Source organism: Rhinoderma darwinii, chromosome 1 (assembly GCF_050947455.1).
Source record: "Rhinoderma darwinii isolate aRhiDar2 chromosome 1, aRhiDar2.hap1, whole genome shotgun sequence".
In the NCBI taxonomy this organism is placed as follows: Eukaryota; Metazoa; Chordata; class Amphibia; order Anura; family Rhinodermatidae; genus Rhinoderma; species Rhinoderma darwinii.
This window is the reverse complement of record NC_134687.1, coordinates 566,654,013-566,667,595: the sequence shown is the minus strand read 5'-3', so window position 1 is coordinate 566,667,595 and position 13,583 is coordinate 566,654,013.

Here is a 13,583-nt window from a genome sequence, read left to right as displayed (position 1 = left end):
GTGCCACCCTGCCCCCCCAAATAAATATATTGTACTTACCTTGTCCGGTTCCCACGATGGACGGAGCGCTACACATCCTCAGACCAGTGTGATGCATTGACGTCATCACGCCGGCCTGCGCATGGAGTCTTATATATATATATATATATATATATATATATATATATATATATATACTGAATACTATAGGCTGCAGGCCACGTTAGGCCTGCTGCCTATAGTATTCAGTATATATATATATATATATATATATATACATATATATATATATATATATATATATATATATAGTATCCTATGGACGCAGATACAAATAATTGTGGCTGTTGCAAGCACAGCGCCCCCTCCAGTACTAGCAACGTCCCCGGGCATGAGGGGGTCTGTGCTGCCCGGCCCTTAAATGTTAGGTGCCGGGCGGCGCGGAAACGTAGTGGCTTCGCTACCGCTGTAGCAGCTATAACGGCTGCTAGCGGCGCCACGGGGTTTTGGGGGGCACAGGCCACCTCATGCCGCGTGCACAGTTGCAGCTGCTACGGCTGCTACAGTGGTAGTTATGCCACTGTTAGGGGCTTTGCAAATGCAACATGGTGCCGAGAAACCAATCCAGCAAAATCTGCGCTTCAAAAGCCAAATGGCGCGCCTTCCCTTCTAAGCCCTGCCATGTTTCCAAACAGCAGTTTATGACCACATATGGGGTATTTACATACTCTGGAGAAGTTTCTCTACAAATGTTGAAGGGGCTTTTTCTTCTTTATTCCTTGTGTACTTTTTTTTTCATCTTATTGGAAAAATGTATCATTTTTTATTTTCAAGTCCAAATTCTAATAAAATCTTTGAAACACCTGTTGTGTCAAAATGCTACACCCCTAGATGAATGCTTTGTGGGGTGTAGTTTCCAAAATAGTTTTTTTCTTGTGGTCTTTCCTTTGAAAAAAAATAATTTAAAACGAATTTCTGAAAAAAAAATTAATTTGTTAATTTCACTTCTAATGTCTTTAATTCTTGTCAAACGCCTAAAGGGTTAAGAAACTTTCTAAATGCAGTTTTGAATACTTAAGGGGCGCTGTTTTTAAAATGGGGTGATTTATGGGGGTTTGTATTGTATCGGCCTCTAAAAGCTACTTCAGAACTGAACTGGTCCCTGAAAAAATAGCCTTTTGAAATTTTCTTGGAAATTTAAGAAATTTCTGCTAAAGTTCTAAGCCTTGTAACGTCCTAGAAAAAAAAAGGATGTTCAAAAAAAGGATGCCAATCTAAGGTAGACATATGGGAAATGTTAATTAGCAACTATTTTGTGTGGTGTAATTATTTGTTTTACAAACAGAGACATTTAAATTTATAAAAATTCACATTTTTGCAATTTTTCCCCAAATTTTTGTGTTTTTCACTATTAAATACTGAATGTATCAACCAAATTTTACCAGTAACATAAATTCCAATGTGTCATGAGGAAACAATCTCAGAATCGCTTGGATAGGTTAAAGCATTACTACATAAAGTGAGATATGTCTGATTTAAAAAATAAGGCTATGTCAGTAAGGTCTAAAGTGGCCACAGCGGGAAGGGCTTAAGGAGTGTGGAGTTCCTAATGGAACACCTGATTAACATTTAGCTAAATCTCGGCCATTGTTTGAATGATAGCATGTTTGTATAATTGCTCACACCATCAACCTTACATTGGATGGTGCCCTGTGCGATACTTTCTTTTGGCACCCCACCCCCAAACGGTGTACTGTCATACAATGTACAAATAACCATAACAGAGTGCCTAATTATCAGCGTTATATAGAATGGTGACGAAACAACAGTGCTATATGTTAATCAAATAACAGTGTGCCACATATTGCCAAAATAACACTATCACCCAGCTAAAATTACAATACTATATGGGGCAGCTACCACTATATACCCCTAATATACCATACATATTCAATAAATGCCGAAATAATACTTATATACAGTACAGTGATATGATAACAGTGCTGTACAATGTCTGAAAAGTACTAATATTCAGTTAATATTAAAATTCCTGTTGGTCGCATGCCACTGGTGCCTAGCCATCAGAGGGAGGCACCCACTTTAGCAGGGATGGGTGATGCTGTACCTGCACACAAGTTTTTATTTTTAGTTTATCTTGTAAGGACAAATTTTCAGTGCCCATATCAATATCTCTGGGCATATAATCTTTATTAAAGGGTTACTAAACTTTCAGAAAACTCCTGACATGTCATCGTGACATGTCAGAAGTTTTGATCAGTGGGGGTCCGAGCACTGAGACCTAAAATGAAGCTGCAAAAGCGCTCGGGTGAGCGCTGTGCCGCTTGGTTTTTGATCGGCTTTTCTCGGGAAGCCGAGCAGTTGGTGTACGGGCTCATAGACTTTCCATTGAGTCCGTACACCAACTGCTCGGCTTTCAGAGAAAAGCCGATCAGAAACCAAGTGGCTCAGTGCTCAACCGAGCGCTTATGCGGCTTCGTTTTAGCGATCGGTGGGGGTCTCAGTGCTTATATTTTGCTATTTATCTGTGTGTGCTGTGTATAAGCATATGAGGTATGAACATTTATATGTCTGTGGTATATATATCTGTGTACAGTATGTTTATGTGCATTTTGGTAGGTTTCTTTTCTTAATAATTTCGTGTACTTTTATCTCCAGCACTTTAACGGCTTACATTGATTTAGCTGTGCAGGGCACTATTCTATGAAGACTTCTTCTGCGCAGGATGTATATATAATATTGGTTACATGTACCATACACTATGTAGCATTGGAGGAGTATGTGTATACATTAATATATAAATATTTTTGTGAAAGGTGAAGCTGGAATTCCCCTGTTGAAATACAGTGCGTCTGTTTAAGGTTTTGTTTCTTATTATGTCGATTTTCTCCTTTTTTTACTCCTATCACTTTTATTTTTAGTTAGCTTTTATAATTTGAACTTTTTTTGTTTTCTTATAAAAATATTATTACGATTAACAATAGCCTAATACAGAAACATGTGTAATGTAAAACATTGCTTTCACCTAATAGATATTTCCAAAATCATTTTTACAGGAGACTGAAAATGTAATATGAAAACAATTATCAGTCTTTCAAGGGACTGACTCTGTGACTCCATTTAGCTGGCATTAATCCAATCATATTACAGAGGGTTAATTTTCCAGTTGTGTATCCTTGTTGCTCGAGCTTCTTTATAGGCCTTATTCACACCAGTGTGTCCGATTTGCGTCCGCAAAAAATGGGCTGTTTATCATGCATATGACTGTCCGTGTTGCCATATTTTTCGTCATTGTTTCTCCTCTGCAGTGCGTACACTTCCTTGTTTTACTCTTCTTTTCTTCTCTGCATTTCTTTAGCAACTGACGGAGGAAAAATTTATGTTATCCGTGTGTTGTCCGTGTTTTTCATGCACCCATAGACTTTAATGGGCAAGTCTGGTCTGCAAAAACGGACCAGAACAGGACATGCAGGAAGTTTCTCACAATGGGCACACGCTCTGTGAAAAAACACACGTGTTTAAATAGCCCCATTGAACTGCATGGGTCGTCAGTATGCTGTTCGTTGTTAAAGCAGACAGCACACTGACAAGAAACACGCTCGTGTGAATAAGGCCATACTCTGTAAAAATATGCCAAATTGTGTGCCTATAGGACTGCATATAAATAATTTAGACATTTGTTAATATGGAAATGAATTATGTAAACATCATCAAACAATACATGAAGTTTATAATTTACAGACAAAGAACTCCAGACACTACATTGTTGTCACCAAAGCATTCTGCAAAATCCCTGGCTTTTTCAGACCTTATTATATCTTCATTTAAGCAGAGAAACATATTGTACAGTACATGTCTAGAAATATTTCAGTGCTTTATTCTGAAGATCAGCCTTATCACGTTCCACAAGGCCAATGTAAACTGTACACACTGTCAGTTCCAATGTGATTGATATCACTTTGAGGTTTGTGGTTTTGGAGATTAACAAACAGTTTATTTTTTAGAAAGTAACAGTGGGTTTTTGTAAATACTTTCCTTGGCTTTGCTACTTCTTAAAAATTTTTTTTTAAAAATCGCAATTATAAGATATATTCAAGATTGAGCTACAGGGGAGCAGAGGTAGCAGTCACACACAAGCCCTGGAGCCTGCCACAGAAGAAGACACCAGTATTAGAAATGGCACATGGTAGATGGGGGTCCTGTTAGATAGTTTGCATTGAGGAATCGGAGATTCAAGTTACACCTCTGACTTTGGCCAATCACTTCTGCAGCCCATTCCACATACTCTGTAACAACACAAACCCTTTATCCTGCTGTCCCCTTTAACATTGACATCCTGCTGGTACCCCAAATACTGTGTCTTCTGCTGCCCCTTGTTACTCTACCCGCAGTGTTGCCCAATGCCCTGAAATACTATACTGACAAAATAAAAGTGCACAAGGACATGGATAGAGGTGATAGAAGGGGTTTGGCTACAAAAATTCTAAATTCTAAATAACATTTGAGTTTAAAATGCAGGATGGAGGTAGCAAACCTCAAACCGAACACCAAAACTAATTCAGACCCTAGAACAGATCTACAATTAATTCACACCCCTAAAATATATTCAGGCCCCAGAAAAGATCCCTGATTATTTCAAACCCCCAAATTAATTCAGACCCCAAATTAGACATCAAAATAAATTCAAACCTCAGAACAGATGCCAAAATTAATTCAAACCCCAGACCTCCAAAATGAATACAAAACCCAGACCAGTCGAAAAATGTATTCAGACCCAAGACCAGACCCCGAAATTAATGGAGACCCTAGGCCAGATCCCTTAGTTAATTCAGACTCAGACCAGACCCCCAAATTTAATTTAGACCCCAGGCCTGACCATACACTTAATTGAGACCAGACCAGATTGCTAAATTAATCCAGACCCCCAAATTAATTCAGACCCCAGACCAGACCTCCAAAAAAAACTAGCTCTTACAAAGTCCAATGGGCTCTTTTTGCCCTTTTCTTTGCCCTTTCTGAAGATGACAGTTTTTACACTAACCTTGTCATTTCGCAAGCGTGTACAACGCGTCTGATGCATGCGCACCTTGTTAGTATCTTTTCATGACGTCTCTGCTGTTGACAGCCTAGTTGTCATGCATAGTGAGAATAGTTGAACGCTGGGTTCCACGAGGGGTGAGTCAGAGCTGTAGGTCATATTAATAATCCCTATTTTAATGCGTACATATGCATGTCACTTAATTGATAGTTTACACTATCCCTAATTTAGCACTTTATCCTTGTATATGTCTTAACATTTATATTGACATAACTGTTGTACACCGTAATTACACTGTTTTTTGATACATGATATATATTTTTTATATTTTGTTTCACTGTATTTTTACTTATTGTATATTTATTGACTGAATAATTACCAATGATGTATTGCACCTTACATACTGATCACATTTTGCATAATGTTATGCTTCAGAAAAGCTCTGTGTAGCTGAAACGTCGCACGGGTGAATAAACCTTTTGTTCCTTTGGATGTGCTGCCTGGATTTCTTCTTTGTACATTGGTGACTAGGACAGTTGGATCCAGTCCTGTTGGGGTCTGCACTCCATATTTCCACATTATTCTGGTGCTGTTATTTGGTAATGCTGGGAGAATATTACAAGGTTGATAAGATTCCATGTGGGATGAGGTCTAACCTTACTCCCAATCTGTTTTCCAGCCATCCTGAGTCCTGTTCCCGTTTTGCATTGATGTCTAACAAATATGCTCGGGACATTATTCTATTGAATGTGGAATTTTTACAGAATGAATTATTGCTTGTCAATGCACGTGTTCAAGAATTGGATGATCCGCTTATGTCTTTATTGGCACCTGACGATTTGATCAAATTCAGGGAAAGTGCTGTGGAATCGTTTACCAAATTTAGAACAAATATGGAAAACACGAAGAGACAAAAATGGTTTTGTGATGTTTTTGTTTTTTAATCTCGTTTTATTAAGAACTGTTGCAGTGCCAAGTATAAAAGCAGTCATACATCACTGACTGTAAGAAACATCACATTGGAACAAAGAAATGTATATACATAAAGTCAAGCAATGAGAACACATAAAGTAAGTTCCAGGAATACAGGATTCTATAAACAATGGTGTGTATATTAGTTTACATTGAAGCATGTATGACCATTACAATAAAGAGGACATAAAACAAGAACATAACTAAAAGAAAACTAAACAAAACAACCTGGGACCTATGTCATCCACGAGCATCCAATAAATCAAGAACAGCAAGTTCAAGGAGATACACAATAAAAAAGACGGGTCACCTATGTTATTACATCACAGTATCTGTAGAATCAGCAGAAGGGGTGACTGTAAAAGGGGAGTTGTTCCAAATATCCCAAACTTTAGAAAACGTAGTACTGCAACCACGATTCAGAAATACAACCTTCTCAAAATGTATCACAGAATTTACCAATCCCTTCCAATGACCAATGGATGGAAGTTGATCATTCATCCAATGTTGTGCTATAGTTTTGCGTGCTAGAAACAGTTAGGGTATGTGCACACGATAGCAGGCATTTACGTGTGAAACGACAGACTGTTTTCAAGAGAAAACAGCTGCCTCGTTTCACACGTAAATGCTCCTCCTCGTATTATGCGAGGCGTCTGTGACGCTCGTAAATCTTGAGCTGCTTTTCATTGAGTTCAATGAAGAACGGCTCAAATTACGTTGCAAAGAAGTGTCCTGCACTTCTTTGCCGAGGCAGTCAATTTACGTGTCGTCGTTTGACAGCTGTCAAACGACGACGCGTAAATTACAGGTCGTCTGCACAGTACGTCGGCAAACCCATTCAAATGAATGGGCAGATGTTTGCCGACGTATTGTAGCCCTATTTTCAGGCGTAAATCGAGGCATAATACGCCTCATTTACGCCTGAAAATAGGTCGTGTGAACCCAGCCTTACTCTCAAAAAAAATTCTAGTATGGTGATTCCAGGCCTCAGCATCCAGTATACCAAACAAACATATCTTCGGACATAAAGGGATACCCAGTGGCGCAGCTATAGGGGTCGCAGCGGTCGTGGTTGCGACCGGGCCCCTAAGCTTGGGGGGCCCACAGGGCACCCCACTGCCACACAGTGCGCTAGTGATTAAAATAATTCTCCGGCACTTCCTGGTTACGGGCCGGTCTCCTTGACGTCACGGTCACATGGTACACTGTGTACTATGTGACCATGATCAGGGCCGGCCTTAGGAGTGTGTGACCTGTGCACATCACTCCAGCAGGTGGAAGGGGGCGCTGCGCTGGCTCCCTTCCCCTTCTTGTTTCAGAAGCGCCCGAGCCCGGCGACTCAGCAGTTGCCTTTCCGCCCGGGCGCTTCTTCACTTACTGTCCGTCGCTACTGTTGTATAGCAGCCATAGCGGCTGTTAGAGGCGACACCGGGCATGAGGGCAGTGGTGCCGCTAGCAGCCGCCGCTACAGCAGAGGTATCTCCCTGCTCTGCTATCTACTAATGCCACTGTAGCTCCCTGAAGGAGCGGAATCCCTGTGTGGCCGGGGATTTCCGCTCCTGGAGGTTTCTTGATGTCTGTCCATAAATGGACACAGATGACAGGAGCTTCTCCTGGAGGGGAATCCCCGGTCACAGCGTCGGCAACGCTGTGGACGGGGATTCCGCTTCAGGTGTTTCCCCTGATGTCACTGTCCATATATGGACAGACATCAAGAAACCTCCAGGAGCGGAATCCCCGACCACACATGGATTCCACTCCTTCAGGGAGCTACAGTGGCACTATCTACAGGAAGGGGGTGGGTTTGTTATCTACAAGGGGGCTGTGTGGTACTACCTGCAAGGGGGCTATGGGCTGTGTGGCACTACCTACAAGGGTGCTGTGGGCTGTGTGGCACTACCAACCAGGGGGCTGTGTGGCGCTCCCTACCAAGGCGCTGTGTGGTGCTCCCTACCAGGGGGCTGTCTGGCGCTCCCTACCAGGGGGCTGTGTGGTGCTCCCTACAAGGGGACTGTGTGGGCGCTCCCTACCAAGGGACTGTGTGGCGCTACCTACAAGGGTGCTATGGGCTGTGTGCCACTACCAACCAGGGGGCTGTGTTGCGCTCCCTACCAGGGGGCTGTGTGGCACTCCCTACCAGGGGGCTGTGCAGCGCTCCCTAACAGAGGGCTGTGTGGTGCTCCCTACTTGGGGGCTGTGTGGCGCTCCCTACCAGGGGGCTTGTGGCGCTCCCTACCAGGGGACTGTGTGGAGCTCCCTACAAGGGGACTGTGTGGTGCTACCTACAAGGGGGCTGTGTGGCACTACATACAAGGGGGCTATGTGGCGCTACCCACAAGGGGCTGTGTGGCGCTAACTACAAGGGCACTTTGTGGCGCTACCTACGAGGGGCTGTGTGGCACTACCTACAGGGGGAATCTGTGAGTTGTAGGCTGATAATTATTTTACTGTGAGTGGTGGACTGGTGGTCATTTTACTGTGAGTGGGGGGCTGGTGGTCATTTTACTGGGAGTGGGGGGCAGCTATGGGGGCATTATACAATGGAGGCAGCTATGGGGCATTATACTTTGTGGGGGCAGCTATGGGGGCATTATACTGTGTGGGGGAATTATACTGTGGAGGCAGCTATGGGGGGGCATTATACTGTGGGAGCATCCATGGGGGCTGTTGGGCAAGGCGGCTGGGCATAGGCACACGCAGGGGTCTGGTGGTGTTGGGGAGGGGTAGGGGGGCCCAAGCTGAATTCTTGCACCAGGGCCCAACAGGCTTTTGCTACGCCCCTGGGGATGCCTACATGTAATAAGGACGATAGCAGGGATAGTATGTCATTCCAAATGTCGCTAATGATGGTACATGACCACATCATATGCCAAAAATCTTCCTCGGGAGCATGGCATCTCAAAAGTCTGCTTGGTGTATTATACATGACTGGATCATTTTATTATTTGCGGATGGGGAAACATGAAGAGGGGACTCCAAAATATCATTCCAATCATCTGACTGAATTGTAGGAATCCACTGTTTTCATCTACTTTCTACAGCAAGCGGTGTGGAATTCACCGTGATGGATAATAAGTGGGTATATAGAGTGGATATCAGTCCTTGCGGACCCTGGGAGTTAAGAATTCCTATCAATGGGAAGGAAGAGATTGACAAGTTATTTCTCAAGTGATGGAACTTGGTTTGTAAATTATGACGAATCTGTAGATACCTATGAATATGGGTGCATGGTATGTCATACTTAGTCTGCAACTGAGTGAATGAAAATAAGACATTATCATCATATAGGTCCCTTAGAGTCCCAATAGCTTGAGATAACCGTGGTGTCATTAAAGGAAAGTAAGAAGCATTGTCCCATAAAGGCATTTCAGATACAATGTCATTGTAACCCAGCTGTTTTTTCGCTTGTCTCCAAACCACACGAGCCAGCTTGTGTATGGGCAAGGGTTTAATATGGGCAGGGAGAGAATTTACTTCGAGGGAACCTAGCAAACATGGACTCCCAAGTACATGAGCCAAATGGTGCTTTGAGTTGGGAAGATCCCTTCCAGGCATCCAGAAACTTAAGGTTTTAAGCTGGCCCGCTAAATAATATAAAAAGAAATCCGGCTGAGCCATTCCTGCCAGTGCCTTAGGCCGTTGAAGCGTGGATAACCTCAGTTTGTGTCGAGAATTACCCCATATAAACGGTGATAACAAGGAGTTAAGCTGTTTAAAAAATGATTTAGGTATGACAACCGGGCATATAAAAATGTAGGCAACAAAATAATTTTAACCAAGTTTATACGGCCAGATACCGATAAAGCCTGTTTACCCCATGCGTTAAATTTAGAACGGGTGAAGCCCAATAGCGGTAACACGTTTAAAGAAAGGTCAACATCTGGAAGTTTAGTTATAAATATGCCAAGATATTTGAAATTGTATACTAGAGGCAACGGCAACAGCTCAGAGAGGCCAAGGGGCTGTACTTTGGACAGGGACATAAGAGATGATTTCCCCAAATTAATAAAAAGACCGGTGTATTGTCCAAAACGTTCAATAATATCAATAATATTAATTCTTTGCCAAGGCAGTCAATTTACGCGTCGTCGTTTGACAGCTGTCAAACGACGACGCGTAAATTACAGGTCGTCTGCACAGTACGTCCCCTTCTTGTATCCAGCACTCCCTGCCGTGTACCCCTTTGAAGAGCAAATGACGGGGATAATATATTATTCACCAAGACAGTAGCCCGTGGCGAAGCATTTATTATTCTAATCCATTTACTAAAAACGGGACCGAAACCAAATTTTTCCAGGCAAGCAAATAAAAAAGGCCATTCAATGGTGTCTTTGTTGCATCCAAAGACACCAAAGCCCAAGTGTTGTCCTGCAATGTACTACATTGAGCCTCCTGACGAAGCCGGTCCCAGGCGAAACGCGCGTCGAGGTGCTCTTTTTTCTGTGCCACATCTAGGCTGATGTTCATCTCCTGCCACCATGTCTATAGGTATGGTTCATTTTCGGTAGTGTAATGCCTTTCTCCTATTAGATAGTACTCTATTCAGGGTTATACATATATGGCTATTCACTTTCTATATTTACCTATAGTTATAACTTTTGTTCGGGCTGTGTATTTTTGCTGTCTTTTGCAGCTACACATGTCCTGTATTATTGCATGGGGTTTGCATGATTTGACATCTTTTGTCTCTAGATGGGTTGTTCTGTATACCCTCAGGTATAATTTCATCTATACCACTCTGATGCTGTTCTTTGGAATCCGACTTATTTTTATCATTGTCATTATTTCTGATATCACGTATTGTTATTCATTATGTACTAATAAAGATTATAATATTTTATGAAAATATGTGTCAGTTATACATTAATAGGTATAATAGTGGGTGCTATGTCCCCTATGTTTTTTGGTTGTTCTGCAGTTTGTGGGGACTCCCTGTTTCTTCTGTTTTGAGGTTGTTTTTTAGGTTTATTATACTACATTGAACTATCGTCTGAACCCTCCTAAAACTTATGGATGTGCTTTTACCCGGCATGAAGCCGGTTTGATCCGGGTGTATCAAATCCAGGATGACATTATTCAGTCTTTGAGCAAGAATTTTAGTTAGGATCTTATAATCAACATTTACCAACGATATGGGGCGGTAAGAACCACAGTCGAAGGGGTCCTTTCCGGGTTTAAGCAAAACCACTATGGTGGTATCATAAAACGTAGATGGCAATGCCCCAGTAGTAATGGCAGACTCCAAAACCTTATGTAACTGAGGTTTTAAATGGTCACTGTATTTACTATAAATCTCTATAGGGAGGCCATCTGGACCAAGGGCTTTACCCTTAGCCATAGCTCTGATGGCAAGGGTAATTTCACCTATCGTTATATCAGCATCCAAAAATGCCCGTTAAGTGTCCGTGAGCTGCGGGAAAGATAAATCTGAAAGATAAGCTGATATATCCACATCAGTTACCGCCAATGTAGTCTCATAAAGGGAAGTATAATAATCATGAAAGCATTGAGTCAAAAGTTCCGCTTCCATGAGTATATCCCCCGAAGGGGCCCTAAGCTTCAAAATCGCATTTAAGGCCGATTGTTGCTTCACCATAAATGCTAATAATCTGCTAGACTGATTCCCCATTTCAAAATATGAATGTCTAGAAAAAAATTGTTTACGTTTAGATTTATCATGTTGTTGTTGGGCATATAATCTCTGGAAGCTCAACCATTCAGACCTGTGCGCATCAGTAGGATCAGATATATAGGACTGTTCGGCTAATGTCAATTTATTTGTCAGAATCTCCTCATCCTGGGCAGACGTACATTTAATATAAGAAGTGGTAGAGGATGAACATCCTCACAAGTATGCTTTAACCCTTTCAAGACCGAGCTCATTTTGGCCTTCAGGACCAGCCCCATTTTTTCAAATCTGACATGTGTTACTTTATGTGGTAATAACTCCAGAATGCTTTTGCCTATCCAAGCGATTCTGAGATTGTTTTCTCGTGACATATTGTACTTTATATTAGTGGAAAAATTTGGTCAATAAATTCTTTGCTTATTTGTGAAAAATACAAAAATGTAGAGAAAATTTGCAAAAATTATGATTTTTCTAATTTTAAATGTATCTGCTTGTAAAACAGATAGTAATACCACACAAAATAGTAACTATTTGTCTACTTTATATTTGCATAGTTTTTTGAACATTATTTTATTTTTCTAGGACGTTACAAGGCTTAGTACTTTACCAGCAATTTCTCACATTTTCAAGAAAATTTCAAAAGGCGATTTTTACAGGGACCAGTTCAGTTCTAAAGCGGCTTTGAGGGCCTTATGTACTAGATAGACCCCATAAATCACCCCATATTAAAAACTGCACCCCTCAAAGTATTCAAAACAGCATTCAGAAAGTTTCTTAACCCTTTAGGCGTTTCACAGGAATTAAAGCAATGTAGAGGGGAAATTGACAAATTTTTTTTTTTTTGCTGCAATTCATTTGTAATAAAAAAAATTCTGTAACATAGAAAGTTTTACCAGAGAAACGCAACACAATATTTATTGCCCAGATTCTGCAGTTTTTAGAAATATCCCACATGTAGCCCTAGTGTGAAAATGGACTGAAACACCGGCCTCAGAAGCAAAGGAGCACCTAGTGGATTTTGTGGCCTCCTTTTTTTAGAATATATTTTAGGCACTATGTCGGGTTTGAAGAGGTCTTGTAGTGCCAAAACAGTGGAAATCCCCCAAAAGTGACACAGTTTTGGAAACTGCACCCCTCAAGGAATTTTTCTAGGGGTATAGTTAGCATCTTGACCCCACAGGTCTTCTGCTATATTTAATGGAGTTTGCCTGTGAAAGTGAAAATCTACTTTTTTTCTGATAAAATATTTTAAAAAAAGATATTTGCAAGGAATAAAGAATAAAAAGCACCCCAAAACTTGTAAAGCTACTTCTCCCGATTACAGCAATACCCCATATGTGGTACTAAACTGCTGTTTGGACCCACGGCAGAGCTCAGAAGGGAGGGAGCGCCATTTGGATTTTGAAGCGCAGAATTTGCTGGATTGGTTTTCAGTGCCATGTCGCGTTTGCAACGCCCTGGAGGGAGCAAAACGGTGGAAACCCCCAAAAAATGACCCCATTTTGTAGACTACACCCCTCAAGGAATGTTTCTAGGGGTATAGTTAGCATTTTGACCCCACAGTTTTTTTGCTGAATTTAGTGGAATTAGGCCGTGAAAATGAAAATCTACTTTTTTCTGAAAAAAACATAGAAATGTTTAATTTTTACAATGAATGAAGGAGAAAAATCACCCCAAAATTTGTAAAGCAATTTGTCCAGATTACAGCAATACGCCATATGTGGTAATAAACTGCTGTTTGGACCCACGGCAAGACTCAGAAGGGAAGGAACAATATTTGGCTTTTTGGAGCTCAAATTTAGCTGGAATGGTTTTCGGGTGTCATGTCGCATTTGCAAAGCCCCTGGGGTACCAAAACAGTGGAAACCTCCCAAAAGTCCCTTTAGGGGACTGGAACGAGCGATCATTAGGTCGCTAGTACAATACACTGCAGTACTAATGTATTGC